Source organism: Lepisosteus oculatus, chromosome 15, assembly GCF_040954835.1.
Source record: "Lepisosteus oculatus isolate fLepOcu1 chromosome 15, fLepOcu1.hap2, whole genome shotgun sequence".
Classification (NCBI taxonomy): domain Eukaryota; kingdom Metazoa; phylum Chordata; class Actinopteri; order Semionotiformes; family Lepisosteidae; genus Lepisosteus; species Lepisosteus oculatus.
The window spans coordinates 26,414,105-26,431,385 of NC_090710.1; the positions used below are offsets into that span (position 1 = coordinate 26,414,105).

The 17,281-nt window shown below is 36.7% G+C and overlaps 1 long non-coding RNA gene across 3 annotated transcripts; it reads right to left on the reverse strand.

Moving 5' to 3' along the window:
• Positions 1-4,317: 4,317 nt before the first annotated feature.
• On the reverse strand, positions 4,318-16,545 carry LOC107079487 (uncharacterized). 3 transcript variants are annotated; one of them, XR_001480424.2, is made up of 6 exons: positions 16,059-16,545; positions 15,315-15,364; positions 15,126-15,202; positions 7,350-7,434; positions 5,335-5,383; positions 4,318-4,635 (listed from the first exon to the last, which is right to left on the reverse strand). It is a non-coding gene; the product is annotated as an uncharacterized lncRNA (long non-coding RNA). The 3 variants fall into 3 exon arrangements; XR_001480425.2 differs by lacking the exon at positions 5,335-5,383 and having other exon boundaries at positions 16,059-16,539; XR_001480422.2 differs by lacking the exon at positions 4,318-4,635 and having other exon boundaries at positions 5,019-7,434; positions 16,059-16,537.
• Between the last annotated feature and the right edge of the window lie 736 nt (positions 16,546-17,281).

Consider the following 17,281-nt stretch of genomic DNA (forward strand, 5'->3'; position numbering starts at 1 on the left):
GAAACAATCGCCAAATACTGAATATGTAGCCTTTCAAGAAAAGACCACATGTATTAATTCAGCGCATTTCAATTAGTTGCATTGAATTGTGTTGGCAAACTGGAGTCGCTCCAGCTTGTAACCGAATTCCATGGGAACACAGACTACTTGTAATTCGAAAACATTTCCTGGTACGAATTGAGCGCAGCAACTGACACGAGTTGTAGTGCAAGAAACAGAACGGAATAATCCGAGTCCTTGTTCTAATGACATACCACGGGACCGATCCGTGGGTTCAAGCGGTGGGAATATTCTATACAACTATGGTCTGATAAAGTTTCACGTCAAAGAACTGTGCGACACGTCATCTAGAACTACAGAAGGAAGCATCCGATTCAGCATTTGTAATATAGGCTAAATGAAGATTGCATCACTCATTCCTATTTAATCGAGAAATAGCCTCTCATTTTGAAAAAAAAAAACTATCGAGAAGAAAGTATATAGCCTATATAATCTTATCGATGGTAATGTTAATCTCAAATACTGAATATCCGGACAAAATGTGTTCAAGATTAGACAGAAAAATACTTTTCAGTTTAAATTTCTTGAATACACAGCGAACTACCCTTGATTAAATTGCATTTGTCATCAATCATTCGAAACCTTTCCGAACTCATTTCTAAATTCTGCTTTTGTTCTGTAAATCTGACGAATTGAGATTAAAGAAAAAGATTCAACACATTTGAAATGAGCGAGCATTTTATCGTGATGGTTGGCGCGTTAAGAAATGCGCACTCTTTACCTGGGAAATAAATAACACTTTATTTTAAAAAAACAACGGTTACGTTATCACCAAATCTATTTTCATTTACACTAAATGAAATTTCGAGAGGCGCAAAATGTACGTTTAAGTTTTATCGAATAGAATCGTGGAAGACGATTTTGACTCGAGTTAACAAACACCTGGATGTCACTTCTACTCCCATAACGTGACGTTAATGTCAAGTTAATTAAGACGCCTTCGTAAAATATCGCGATTAAAGAGAGGAAAATCAACAGAAAACTGAATTTTGTGCATTTCTCCGGTCTTCTTAAGGACATCAGCCAATTTATCGCCATCTATTGGATAGGAAATGAACGGATGGTCGGATTTTAGCGTTTGAGAATCAACTGGATTATTTGAGGGGTACGGCCACTATATTAGGAAAAATGTTAATATATTTGCCACACCCCACTGAATTAGAAAGCTTCCAAAAAACACCTACTTATTATTTTATTGTATGTGAACTCTTATTTACTTTGAATACCTATGTTTTTGTTTTAGTGACTGAAGTAAAGCGTTTTTTTTACTTCGCACTCCGATTCTAAAGAGAACCTTCACTTCAGTGGTCTGGACAAATCCCAGCAGAACAATGACGTCTGAAAAAAATCCAAAGAAAATGTATCGATTTTTTTGCGTTTACTTTAGATAAATGTATTGAGTTCCTATTGTTATTGTCCTGTTCGGGTGACCGTATATATGCAGTACACCTAGATGTGCAATTAAAAGTGATCCACAGCTAAAAATAGATAATCGTTTTCAGTCTTGAGAGTGGAAGTTACTTTTAAATATTTTGAAGTACAAAAGCAAGAGTTATAATTCGTTCAGATAATAAAATATTGATGTTATTCTATGTCTCCCACACTCCAATCAGAACTGTGCTTTAGGCTAATTAGAAAAAAAATGAAATGAAGATACCTTTTTGTTTAAAGAGGAGCGTCAAGAAAGGACAAATTGACACAGTCGTAATGGAAAGACAGTATATTCAAACATTTCTAAACCGTCCGAATGGGGAATGGGGCTGTGGAGTTGGCTGGGCCAAAAAGAGGTGGAGGACAACTCTCGTAAGGACTTGACGAATCTCCAAAGCATCTTCATCTTAGAAGATGAAGTGAGAAGCACAGAAATGTATGCCCATCCTGAGGGACATTAAGGTTATTTTTAAGTTTTGAAAATGAAACTATCCCGTGGTAGTACATAATCGTGTATGTATTGATTGGATTGATTTCTTTCGTGAAGACGAGCGTGTTCTCGATTATTCTTGCCTTACGTATAAGAGTGTGATGGAGCCGATTATGTAAGCGTTAAATTACTGCCTGTTTAAAGCGGGAATAAATCAGTCCGTTGTGAGAAAATTAGTAACCAATCATCACAGAAACCACATACATAAAGTATCACGTTACCTCAGTGTTTAGGTAGGACACAACGTTTGTTTAATCCATCCATCATCGGAAAGCAGTTTAATCCTGATAAGGATCGTGGCAAACCCCAAAACCTATCCCACAAGCAAATGGCATAAAGAACTGCGCCCTGGATTGGACGCCAGTCCATTTTTGTGGTAATGCCCCGGAACTTTAAAACAAAATCAAAAACAGGTTTCAAGAACAATTATATTTCGAATAACCCAATAAAAGTGACTCGTACGAAGAAAATTGGGAATTTGCAATCTCCTCAAGTCAAATTTGTGTCAAAGCGCCAGACATATAAGTAATAACGGTAGTATACTGATGACTATCGATCATTTTGAAGTTATTAACTCAGCAGAATAGAAGTCATTTACTGTAACTTGCTGAGTGAAAAAAGCCGCGATAACGAAAATGTCTTTAAAGATAGTGAAACAGTAGGAACATCGAAGTGCTCTAAATAAAACAATTGAACTTCAAAATTGATATTTTCTAAGAACTGAGTATTTAAATGTATACAAAGAGCTAAAAGCTGCAGCACAGCACCATGCACGAAAGGGATCAGACACAAACATATTCGTACCGGGACACAGGACCTGACACTAATGGTGACAGCGATTAGGCCGTTGGTGTGAAAGAAGCGCAGGGAAATTGAACAATTTAACTGTTTTTGTGGATAGGAATTTAAATGCACTTTGTTAGAGCAACAATTGCGTTACGTTTACTCCTATCAAGTATTTTAGCATTAATATTAATAGATGTTAGTGAATACGTTCTTTTAAAGATTTAAAGAATTTGTACTCGTATGTACAACCGGCAGCAGGAAGTACCTAACCCATGTCCCCCGAAATAAACTTTTTTTTTTCATTACAAGGATATTTGCATGCAGAGACACGGGCTGAATTTGTGAAAGCAATCACAATTAGTGGTAAAGAAACACAAAGCATTTACCTTTTTTTTCAGATTCCAGCGGTCCAGTATTCATACAGTTTTGCCCATTAGTATCTTTAAATTGTATTTTCACATCTAAGCCATGTTTTTTGTTTTATTGTGCCGTTTGATCCCTGTTGTAATTGGTGTGAAGTTTAGACCAGAGTCCTCTAGCGCCTCTTCACAGTAGAAGCGAACTCCAATTTTCTCCCGGTGGCTCTCAGCTGTGCTTTTCTTTCAGGGGCTGTATGTCACCTGCTCTTCTTGCCAGATAACTTAATATATTGGTCCTCTGCTGCAGACGTTATTTTCATACACCCTGATAATGTTATTCCAGCTTCACTGCCTTCTTTGCAACAAGTAATGATCTCCACAGGAAGAGGAATACTCTAGGGCCTTTGAACTGTTGTCCCTCAGTCCAGCTTTCATTTGTAAATCATGAAAGGCAGCAGGTGTTTCTTGATTGATTTGCTTTGGACATCCTGATATCAAAATGTCCACCATGAACGGCTTGTTAAAGCATGTTTTTAGGGTGCGGTATTGGTCACTCACTTTAATCAATTAAGTGCCTCATGAGGTCTTTAAGGTTTAGCTCAGATGCCTTAATCATTTGAGAATAAAATGGTTATTTTGGTGAAAGTCACATTTGATGACTAACATTTTAAAAACATATGTGTAATATCTTCATATTTACACACACTTCATTCATATCAAGTCTTTAATATGATCGCTAATATTATAGATTTGTAGGTTTGGTTTTGTTCTACTGACCTGTTTCCATCTTACATGTGTCAAAAAGACAGAGCAAATGATCTGAAATATTACAAGCTATTTTAATGTGGAAGTGCACTATTTTGGCACTGTCGCTAAGGCTCTGCGCCTGGGGCTGGAAGGTTGCCGGTTCAAATCCCGCAGCCAGCAGAGGAATCCTACCCCTGAGCAAGGCCCTTAACCCCAACTGCTCCAGGGGTGCCGTATAAATGGCTGACGCTGCACTCTGACCCCAAGCTTCTCTTTCCCTGTCTGTGTGCCTGTGTGTCTCATGGAGAGCAATCTGGGCTCTGGGAAAAGACATATTGCTAATGCTAGAAACTGTATTTGGCCAATAAAGTGACTATTTTTTCCCAATAGGTAAAGGATGACACTACAAGCAACCAACCACACAGATGTGTTTCATAAACCAGTTCTTAATACACAGGCTTGTTAACATGAATCTCCATACACACATCCTTCTGTGTGTATACTTGTGTGTGTATACAGTATACAAAATAAAGAAAAAACACCACAACCAAAACACAGCAGATTTGTTGTGCTTAATACATTTGCAAAAAAAAATGCAGACATTTTTTACAGAGTGTGGAAGAAAATTAAAAAGCCCACAAATCAAAAATGTAAATAAAAAGAAACATGAAAACAAATTAAAAACCAGGAAATAAAACAGATGATTGTTGAAGTATTGGTGGTATGAGTTACAGTTTCAGGGGAAGCTGGAGCCATGCTGGTCTGCGAAGAAAAGGTGACAGATCACGAAAGCAGAGAAAGTATTATGAACAGAGATACATATCTTTTTTTAACTGAGAATATTTAAGTGGAATTTATTATTTTTTCAGCTTTGCTTTTAAAGGTGTTTTGTTATTTCACACAAATTTGTTTTCCACAAAACCTGGAAAAAGTATAAAGAAATTAATTAAACATGTCCAAGCACAGGCCTCTGCTTTAGTGGAAATACAAATGAAAGGCCTTCATACCCCATAAGCCTTCATAATTATAGTCTCTTTAAATTATTTTATAATACAATTTAAATAATAATACAGGTAAAAAACCCAACTATTTTTTCCATAATTGTGAAGGTGGCACAAACCATTTCCTAAATAAAGTGAGGAAAAAGAGTAAATATATTTGTTCTCGACAAAAAATGTTTCAGTTTACATTCAGTTTTTTAATCATTAAAAACAAGATAAAGAAAATTGAAAAAATAGTTTATGGACTAAATTTAAAAGCTGAAAAAAAGTACTTGAGCTATTTAAAGGAAAATGTCATGTTGAAGGCTTATAGAATTTAACATTGTAATGTAATTTGAATTGTACATACAGTATCCTTATCTGAGGTGCTTTAGTCTTTGTATGTAAAAACATTCTGATAATATTCTCCTGGTAGGATAGTGGGCAAGAAATATTCTTTGAAATGTATTAGATACAATACCTGGTTTTGAGCTGAGGAAATCTCTACATGTTAGTTGACGTTAAGAGAGCTTCCAATTGTGTTGTAAGGAAAACAGAAGAAAAAAAAGTAACATGTTTTCAAGGAAGTGGTTTCTGGAGTACAAGCCTGCAATTATGCGTATTACTGTATATTTTGCCGAATGGATGCCAGTTTCACAGTCCAAAAGCTGACGTAAGACCAGGGCATCATTAACATTTGAAATTGTTATAATAGCAATGTCTATCAGGAACATGTCATGCCTGAGCGTAAACTGATAAACTGATAAAACTGAGTTGATGATGAAATAATGAGCTTTGCTTTCACCAGTGTATATAAAGAGATTTCACCCTTTTTGCGTGAAAATAAGTACTGAATGTATCAAAAACATAACCATACTTTTACACACTGTATTTCTAAATAGACTGTTCAAATTCATCACTAGCCTGTAAATATGGCAGATCAATTATTTGCTAACAACCAAATGGGTTTGAAAGGCCAACAGGTTTCCTTTGTTTCCTTTCTAATATTCTTTTGGGGAAAAGAAATGTTGTACATTTAATCCTCCAATGTTTTTTAGTCATCTGGTAGGTCTGCAAACGCTTGGAAAGTTTACAGAAGCCTCTGGAAGTCGGTAGCAAAACCCCCAGGACCACTTAAGAAAATAGTACGGTTTACAAACGAGAGGAGACCATTCAGCCAGCCTGGCCCGTTTGAGAGCTAGCTGCTTATTGATCCAAAGGCCACATTCATATATAGATCCTTTTCATCTGGAGGGACATCAGAAAAATCTAAGAGATTATCGTCATCGACATCTCAAGTGACAGCTGTCGAAAGTTATAAATTATTCTCGTTTCGACTGTGGGCTCCATATTGAGACATTTGAGGTTAATATAGTGGCTGCAACTCCACCAGGAAGAGGACACAAGAAAGTTTTACACAAATGTGCAGTCAGAAATGTGGTTGGGCTGGATAACTCAAACCTAAGGGTGACAATCGGCTTCCAAAACCTTTGGCACCACAAGGGTGACTTTTCTACAAAACTACAATGTGAGACTGGCCTCATGAATCTGGGGTCTGTGAGCTTCGTGGCCACATGACATGAGAAATGTGCATTTTGTGTACATCAGCCGACTGACCTAAGTCAAGCTGCATCCCGTGATGTGACTGGATGAGACTGAAATTGAGGTTTTGGACACTCTCGCCAGGAGTGTGGTTATCACAGAAATGTAAAGCTCATGTTGAAAACGAGAGTCAGGCCTTCTGCAAAGTAGGCAAGTGAGTCAATCTTACTTTGGGGCTGTTTTGCATCCTCTGGTTCTTGTGCTTCTGTTAAATTTCAGCGATGGATAGATACTGAAGTGTATCATGATATTGTATCCAAAAACCTGGTTCTCTCTGATAGGAACACATTTTCAGCTGTATGATGACCTGAATCTGCTGCCAAATGGTTAAGGAAACACAATCTCCAATTGTGAATTCAGTCCAATAACATATTTGTGGTAAGAGTTTAGGAAAACAGTTGACAAGCACCAGCTGTGTCATTTGAAGGAACTGGAGAAATTCTGCATTGTCTAAAATGCCAGAACCTATTAAAAGGCTCAGGAAGTGCCTTATTTATTATTCACACTGCGGAGGAACATCATATTTTAATGAGAAAATATGCATTTATTTTGGACAGATTTATTTTGGATGGAAAGTCTTACAATTTTTGTGACAAACATAATAAATACTGAACGTACATTTTCATGTTCCTTTTGCTAAAACCAACATTGGTTTGTGCTGGGTAAATGAAATAGAACTTCACTTCACTATACTGAACTTGAATAATAAACAAAAATGCAACAGTAGACCCTTTTTCAAAACTCCCAAACCACTCATTTTCAAAGTACATAATATGCAATGATTCTCAGTAACATTGCAATAATGCGTACAGGAAAATCAGAAAATCCCAATGAAATCTATGAGAAATCCTAGAAATAATTCAATGAAGGAGCAGCAAGGTAAAGAATACTTACTCATTCTCTAATCCCCTGGCTTTTACTTCAGACCTTGCTTATTGCCATCAAAACTCTCTGGGCTTTATCTTGCATTTGTGGTTCTCTGAGTGACAAGGTGCAGAAGTTAATTGGACTATTTGTTTGTGCAACGTAGCCTGCTCATAAAAAGAGGGTTTCAGCAACCTCTGAACTAAAAAAATACACAGTAGGATGGAAGCAGAGTGTGGCTGCAGAACCTCAGAACCCAAGAAATTCTGAAATGAAGTTAGTTGCAATGACAAAATCACACCGATCAGATTTTCACAAACCAGAATATGCAAGACGTAAGACAACATGGAGCTGCAATGCAAACTGCATCGCCAAATGCTGTATGGTGTTATGGTAACAGTAACAGGCACATGGTCTGAGTTTTATGAGTGCACATACTTACTGGCTGTTCTGTTGCACCAAGGCATGCTGATGTGCAGTTTGTTTTGGCTATTTTCCTGTGGTTGTATTTTTCATAACTGCATCTGCTGATTTGCATTAGTGTAGGCAGCAGAGCAGCTGCATGCAAAGCATTAAAATTATCAGTCAAATCTTGCAGTTTTCTTTAAAGGTCAAATCCTATAAGGCCTTATGCCAGGGTGAGTTTTTCTAATACTGTGCCAAAACCAGGCCTGGTTGGTATTTCAGTTAATAATCTTTTAATGTTTAACCTTTGTATTGCAGTATCAGGCTCACCATCTGTGTGTAGGAGGATGTGAAATTCAGACCCATGCTGCTGGGGCACAAAATATGGTTTCAGATATTTTCAACAGTAATTTAATATGTTAATGCAGACCATCATTGTCTACATGACTTAAAAAAAACCTTGTCCTAAAAATGTTTTAATGACTTATCTATATAATGAATTACATGCAAGTTGAAATGCTTCAAACCCAGGTTCTCTGAAAAAAAAACAAGAAGTAGTAATTCTGTATTTTTGTTTGACAAAACACTGTAGCAGCGTTGATGCTCTGCAAACATATGTAACTTGATTTGCAGTGGATATTTTCAACCATCCAATCACTTCAAATAGCTGAGTTTTGAAACATTAACTTGCATTCTTAAATAATTCTACTTTCACTATTTTCAGTGTTTCAGTTTTATTAATACAGAAAATTAAACTAAATCTTGAGAGTAACAATTACATATATATAATCACCCCTGTTATGGAAGCAGTATAAGAAAATAAAATATATAAAAGAAGCAATTGAAAATTGCAATTTGGACATTTAAGTGTACAGTTCCTCATACTGATATACTGTAGCATGAAAGTGTATGACAAAAGTGCTGGAAATGCAAAGGTAAAAAAAACAGACATCAACAAAAATCAAAGGATTTGTCTCACTAGGAGCTATTTAGTCAGGAATAAACTTCAGACTGATGCAGTGTAAATTGCTGTTGCTTACAATAATTTGAATGGAAGCCTATCCTGGCCATTGAAAAGCTCTGTCAATATCCAGACTACTGGTAAGGCCTTTTTGGGACAAGAGCTTTCTAAAACAATTTAATAACATTTCATGTACTGAATGAGTAACTACTGAGGTATAGTTACAGTGGAGTAAATATATTTGCAAAAGCTGTTATTCTTCTTGTGCAATCGTTTGTTTTGAGCTAAACTGAATAGCGAAGGCAGAAGACTCAGTCTCCAGTGGAATGTTCTAGACTTCAAAAGGCAAAACAGCTCTAATAAGGCAATAGTGGCAATAGGCAGACAATAGTGTTTTATTGGTGTCTCTGAGTTATCTTTTGTATTTTTGTTTGTTTAGAGATTATTTAGTTTCTGTTGTCTGAGCATTAACTTTAACTACTGTTTTAGGATTCAGAATATTGGCAAGACACTATTTTATTTTCCCTTGCATAAGCAGCTGAAAAAAGCATAAAGAAATTGACCTAAATACATACAGTATCACTGTTTATATTTAACCCTAGATTATCAGCTATCGAAATATCATAGACAAATGAAAGGTCATATTGTGTAGGTGGAATTTGTGTATGACTCACATTCATCTCCAACTCATAGCAGGTTTAACTGTTTAAATATCAGTGGCTTTTTCAATTCTGTAAACTAAGTTTCTGTTCTATGTGTTATTAAAAGGTTAATGTTAAATTTAGCCTCTGCAAACAGCATCAAGGAAGATGAGCAATACTGTGTATACAGAAGAGGTGACAAACCTGGAATCAGTTTCCTGTGATATTTCGCAGATATTCTGATATTTGTTAAAGTTTCAAATAAATCTGTAACTAGTATCAGACAATTGTGACAGTGTGGTGGTAAATACCAGTCCTGTAATTTTTACATGTCCAAAATCACTAAGAAATACACAAAAAATAAATAGGGAAAAATAACATGGTCAGCTTCTGCAAATATTTTTTTAGGTGATTCAGGTGACTTGGTGGTAATTTTGCGCTACTGTTTGTCTCCTATAGTTTTGCTTGTATGCCCTTTTTTAAAATGTTTTACAACGGTGGTGTCTTGCTGTAAACAATTCACACTGAAAAACTTACTGTTTCAAAATTGTTGTGTTCACTAAACTGTTTTTCATCAATTACCAAATACACTCCTGAATCATTCTCTGCCCGTAGCAAATCAGGCTGAAATCCCATATCAAACGACATCATCACAGAGGGGTAAAAACAGTTTTGCGAAAAGACCACAATGTATCTCAAGATTCACGTTTAAACTAGGTTCTATCTATATCTTTCTTCATGTCCTGTCAAGTGAAATGGTTGCCGGCATTTCTGAGAAACCATCCCGGGCCCGCTTCCTTCCTATTTATAAAGAGTTGCTACCCTCTACAATTACAAAGTCCCTTTCCCGTCTCATATTCGCAATTTCAGACCGCTCAGCCTTTAACAGCAAACTGAAATGAGAGACCTGCCTTCCCTTTAACTGCAGTTAAAAAATGCGACAATTATGAGTAAAAACATAACGAGAACAAGTTGTTTTCACGTCTAAATGATAATTCTAGGCAACACAAAACAGCTATAACGTAAAAAGACAGGACCCGTGACTGCATTGCCACCGGGGTTTGATATGTACACCCACAGCAGTTGACACTGAGCAGTATCTTCCACTGTCTAAATCATAATTGATATCGGGATTATTCAAAAAAATCATGTACATCTTTTTCCCCATTTATATTTAAAATATAAGTAGAAATGACGTCTATCTCAGTTTACAGTAAAGGGCATAGCTTTTGCTGTAACATTTTTTGTTATTTTGAAGTTTCCTATTTAAATGTACTGTTTCTTACAAGCCCAGATGTAGGTCAGAAATTGTGATGAAAAAAATGCTTAAGTGAATAAATGTGGTCGGTGAGTTGGAACGATGTTTAAATTCAAATCCTCACCGCGGACTCTCGGCGTGACGTTTACTAGACATACAATTTGACCTACTTGTCTTTTGAATAATTATTTGCCCTTTTCGTTTTAACCAAGAAACCAAGCAGAAAGACTGAAATCAGAGGTGATATCTGTGGTACACACGAAGCGGCTGCAGTTCTGAAAGTACGGGGTTTGTAAAGCACGAAAGAGGGAGATATCGGTACATTCGAGGTATTAATCACCTATGTAATTATTTAATTAAACAGTGAAAATGATGCTGTCATGACCATATTTTTATTTTAGATTTTGTATTGAGTCCTGGCATTATGTAGTATTGGTCCGGTGTCCACTCAGAAGAGGTATTCGGTTTTGCTAGCTCTGTGGTTTATTTTACACATGCAAACACATTGCTGAAGTATAGGATCCAATAGAAGAGATACGTAAACACGCTCCCTTTTCTTATTTAAATGTTATTACGTGAGCTTAACATTTTTTTTAATTTTGTTTTGAACTGCATGTATATTATAATTCCAACTACCACACCCACACCACACCACAATGAGTACAGTACACTATGAAGCCTATAAATTCAGTCATAAGCTGCTCAGCTTCTTGTGGGAATTCTGTGGGTGGCGGCGGTATAAAAGATGAGACAGGGTCAGATTACAGGTGGGGTTCGGGAAGGTTATAAGGTCGCCTGGTGCCGCTCAATGATTAAGAAATTAGCTGTGTGTCTAAAATGGGAAGATGGTGCTTAATATTAAATTGACCACAGTACACGTTCGCGGTAAATGTACACGCACACGGGGCTCTGCACGTCAAAATTAAAAACAATTCAAAAGGGATCAATTCAAATATAAAACAAATCTTTGGATGTCGGTTTTTGTTAGTGCAGCTTCAAAAGAGATGTTTGAGCAAAGGTGGGATGGATGTCCACATGCATAGTGCACGTTAGGCCCAATTTCTATCCCATTACATTTGTTTTTCATTCCATGACTGTTTCTGCAAATGAATAATTGTTTAAAGATTTATGATGTTTTATTCTTCAGTATGATGTGTAATAGTTCTTTCCATCAGCATGGAAAAACCTTTCTAATTTCTTGGTTAGTCATGTTCTTGTACAGGACAGGGCTTATACAGTAGGTTTGTGCACTAGCAATGTCATTTCTGAAGCATCTGAAGCAAAACCTAGAGTGTTACAAGCAAAACCTTAGACGTATTTCCAGGAAAAGTGGAGATGTATATCATAACACACCTGGGCTGATGAACACCCATTAAATCCATTTGTTATTTCACATCAACTTAAAAAAACCCGAATATTGTCCTAGTTTGTTAAAATGAAGCTGCTGTGCTTGATGTGTCTGATAGTCTACCACACAGAACCTCAGTTGTTGACTTTTTCTTTCGTTGCATATCAGATGGGACCGGAAAAAAGCTCAGAACTGTGGAGTGACCTGAAATTGGGACAACGTCCCACAGATTACAAAGACTTTTCAAAGTGCTCTACAGGTAAAACAATCACACAAGGTTATATGGAAATTCCTGTGAAATAACTTCGAAAATCTAAAACATGTAAAATATGATACTTTTCATATACAGTATTCTTTGAAATGTAATTTGTAGAGGTTCGAATATTGAGCCGTGTCTTAATGCGAAATGCGAAGAAAATGGTAGATAGTAACTGCTATTTCCGAGTCGAAATGCATTTTCATAGTAGAATTAATTAAACGTTGCTAACAGTTTCATAACATTGAAGTGTAATAATGTTTCCATTAATATCATTCAAATGGATGTCATGATTTGGAAGCACGTGTTTAAGAAACAAAACGGGATTTGTAGGAAAGAACAGAGAACAAAGACTTGGATTCTATCTTGTCGAAAACGGGCACACTTTTGTAGAGAACAAAATGAATATTCAGTCTGTGTTCAAACTTTCTAATTGGAAAAAAAGATCTGAATGTAATCCATTAATTACTATCCAACTGCGGAGTAAATGTAGCTTAAAAGACTCATTTACCAGCTGTCCATTAACTGGTACTAAATGATAGGAATTGCACAGCTTTGAAAAGGACGTTTTTTTAAAACCCTTTTTTATTACACATATAAAAACCAAAACGAGAGTTAAATAACAGACCAGCTCGGCACATTCCTTCGCAGAAAACTATTAATTAATTCAACCCTGCTTGTCATTATCATAATAAAATCGCAGCTGAGGGTTATGTCTGGGAGAGCACGAGTGGCCGGCGGTGGAGGACAGCTACTCTGTCCATTGGCAGGGACAGCTGCCGCGAAACTCGCAGACAGACACACACCCACGGTGTCTGCAACAGTCCCAGCTGCTGCCTGGCTGCCTAACAAAGGTGCTGGAACAGAGGAGTGCGAATGCTTAAAATACAAACTTCCAGAATCTCATTTTCTTCGTCTCCTCTCCCCCCCCGCCTCGATTCAAGCGTGACTCAACGGTGGTTAATGCATGCTCTTTTGGCACTTGAAAAACTTGACGTATTTTGTGGTCTAGTGTTGTGGAACACGGTATAACACAGCAACAGAGAACAGAAAGTATAATAGGTTCAGTTTCGTATCTCTTGTTGTTTCATCAATTCAGTTATATTCAAGGTTACCTAAAAAAAAGTTAATGTAAGGGAGTCATTCTCGAGGGTCTGAAAATTCAAATTTATGTTCCGATTTCTCATAGAACACACTTTTTAAGATTCTGTGACTAATATTCTAATTCTTACAATCAATTCATAACTAATGCAGTCAGGGAAGCCCACGTCTGAACTGTGAACGAACTTCGTGTAGATGAATGAATGATTCCCTTTACAGCCTTGATTCGTTTTATGCAGTGAAATGCAATTGCAACATTTCACCCATTAAACTGAAATCAGGATACAAATTAAGACACTTAAAGGCTTTATGGGTTTTCTAAAAAAGATCACATGATTAATGTCAATGTGTATCGGTTTGCCTTGTTTTTGTTCTATACTTAAAGCAAGCCGGAAAAAGTACAATTCGACGACTTATTTATTCAAAGACCGATAGTGGTGTTTGTGGTGAATACAGATAGCGTACTTTCAAATAAAACGAGCACTAGGGAAATGCTTTTAAATACATTTGACAATAGCCATAATTCATCAAAACAGAATGTATTTACTCTACAGCTAGTTTATAAACGGGCTTGCGTATGATTAATCGATACTAAGTAGTATGAAAGTTTCGCTTCCTAACTCAGCCGATGTACTCACATCGGGCTTCAAGATTAATTTCTTTAGGCTCCTACACCCTAGATAACTCTGGTTCTGATGACTCCTCTTATCCAGCTTTTTACCGAAATCCCCCTTCATTCTGGCACTTTCTGCCAGTTATTGATATGATACCCCTTTGTTTTTATGGTTTTTTAAATGGGCTCCATTAAACTGGATGCCCTTTTTCTCCTTCATGTTTTACTGTGTTGTCTTTGAGCTGAAAAGCTGAAAATATTAAGAAGCTGAGTACAGACCAACCACAGTATTATTTCCCTTTAGCAAAGCAAAGCTGCGATCACATAAAGTCTTCAGGGTCTAACCACACGTTAGTTAAAAACCAGTGTGTTTTTGGTCAATCCAGGAATTGTAGATCTACAATTCTAAAAACTTAGAGTACTTCATTTTCAGATTCTGTAGTACACCATTATATAAAATATTTAATATGGGTTTCAGTCACTTTGACTTTGATTAAATCAAGAATTTAGCTCAACTCAGTCTTGAAATTGTAAATGACATACTGGCCTGTTAATGTTTTCACTGTAGTGCAAGGATACACAAAATATGGTCTCAAGGGGCAACACTTCACCAACGTTTTTATGTTATTAAATCACCAGAACACTAAAAATGAGCTAATTTGGTCCAAGTAAGCAAATAATGTCCTCAGAAATTGCAGTGAAGTTGATACGGTATCCCTTCTCCTCCCAATGGAAATTGGAAAATGGAAAATTGCCAACAGTTGCCAGCAGTTTGCTGCTTTGCAATTGCAACAAGTTGCCAGCATTCTTTTTTAAATTTCCCATTTTTTGTTACATTAAACAATGTCTTAAACCAACATCTGCCATTTTTATTTCTTGTAGATATAGACAATTATTCCTAGCTCAATGAATTAATTATTTACATAAATGCTATAGTAATTGCTATAGTAGTTGTAGTATATTAACACATCTATCTAGTTCTTTTTAGTGGGCATTTGTTGTCTTATCACACCGTTACTTATATTGTTTATGATGTATTTACTGTATAATCTAACTTCTCTAAGTTAATGTTAAAAATACTGGGATGTAAAAGACTTACTTGTATAAGTGCCTCTAACAGAATACACTGCATAGCAAGCATGCACACAGTTCCAGTCTTGAAAGCTGGGAAAAAAGTTAAGATGATCTAATTAAACACATATTGCATATAATTAAGCGCTTACGTGGAAAGAAAAAGCAGAAGACCTTAAGGATTTGCAGGACCAGTCCTGCTCCCTCTCTCCCAGACCAGAGCTGCTCCCTGTTTCCGAAAGAGAAAATTCAAGCATTTGAGAAAGATAAAGAACTTTTTTATTATCGAAACTTTGTAAATGAACAAGAAAGTGTGTCATGAAAGTGTCAGGGGAACTTACCTTTGTGGACATAATTCATCCAGGCCGTGGCCACGGAGAGAAACAAACTTCTGAAATCCAAAAAGGAGTATCAAACTACCAAAAGCAACCATTTCAGGACTCAAAAGATGACGTTTCTATTTTTTAACATGGAAAAGAAAGGGATTTCAAGATCGCAACAAATGGTGGAAATTATACTCTTGTGCAACAGTCTTGAGCCACCTCCAGTGTGAACACAATACCAGAATCAGCGGAGAACTGGGTGTGTTTGCGATTGTGTGGGTGTGAATAATTCATCCATAGAAAAAGGCCCTGGCTGCATTCTGTTATCGCTGTTTTAGGAGGTGAGTTAGGGGTCCATGTTTTCAAATACTGTACAAAAGTACATTTTAGAATAGATTTGGATGAGATAAACCAACAAGAAAAAGTTGCTTCCAAGAAACTTTTAATGGCCAGTTTTTGGAAACTAAAATAAGACTTTTGAAATCCTGGTTTGCAACCAATTACCTATTACAAGGTTGATGAGAAAAATACAAAAAGACAGACAACTAGACAATTCTGAATTGGTATTGTGTAGAGTCCTGCTGCTTTAACCTGGCATATTTCTTTCTACATGCAATTGAAGTAAAAGCTACCTGTTCCAAAACTCAAATACAAATGACATTGTAATGGCATTTGCAGGACTCCTGTGGTGTAGGGAAGGCGTTTGTGTGTAGTAGTCTAAGGGTTATCTTCCTGCATTGTTATTATCACAGATACACTCACCCCTTGTTTTTGAGTTGTTGAAATCCTTCACTGTGTTCTTTTCTTACTCCAGCTGTAAAGAAGAAACACAACCTTCAGCGAGTGACTGGAGCTGAAACTGTGATTGAGAATGAAGAGTAGGCCTTAAGAAAGGGGCTGCTGACTAATATCCAGCTCGTGTAGGAGTTGCTGTGCAATAACAAAACTATGTGTAATGTCCAAAGTCACCCCAGAAGTTTACATCCAAAAATAGCTTGTATGTATGTTAGAAGACACACACATTGACATCAATTAAACAACTCTTATGTCATTGTGATATGAACATCTTTATTCCACCAGTAATGAAGTGCAATCTGTGTCCTTCTCCAATATTTGAACATTTTTATTCAAATAGCTAGTGACAGCCCATGATATAGTGAAACAGGCAGGGGATAGGTGTTAAAATGACCTGTTATCAAGAAAATTATGTATGACTTATCCTTTTAAAGTTGAAGTAAAAATAAATTATCTGGTTGTCCCTGGAAATCAATGGTTTATGTCATTTTGTTTTCGTCAGTGCATTCAGCATTGACCCTTTCCTTTCTGTGAATATATAATACATTTTGTTCGAACCCATAAAGGAATTTATATATTCATAATTTTGATGTTCCAGGCCTAAATCTTTGCATGCCTGAATGAAACTGGCTCTCATTTTCTCCATGACGTATTTCCCTGAGTCATTTTCCTCATTCAGCTCTGGAAAAGCTTTTTCAGATCTTATTGAATCTAAAATAGTGAATGGGAGAAGTAAGCTATAGAGAAAGATCAGACTGGAGACTGTCCAGACTGGAGACCACTGACATAGGTAGCAAAAATGACTCCTTTTAGGCGCAAAGGACTTCAAACAAATATGCACCCTCTGAGATTTCAAGAGGATTTAGATGAAAGCATGTGCTAAACGAATAAATGCCAACATTCTTTATAGCAAAATCCACATATCCTTACCACCAAAGGCGCAGTCGGCAGCTGTAGGTATAGCTGAAATGCATTGCCCTTGTTTTCTAGGCACTTGAAAGGTGCTGGCTATTACTAGTAGTCATCTGGGCCACCCAAAAACAACAGTGCTCAGATTCTAAACCTGACCGGTGTATAATCAAGACTCTCATGCGAAACTCGCCATCATCAAGGCTCATGTCTGAGACACAACAGAAAAGTTAAAATGTTCAATTAAAATAACTCACCAAGCCATGCTCCCAAACAAGAGA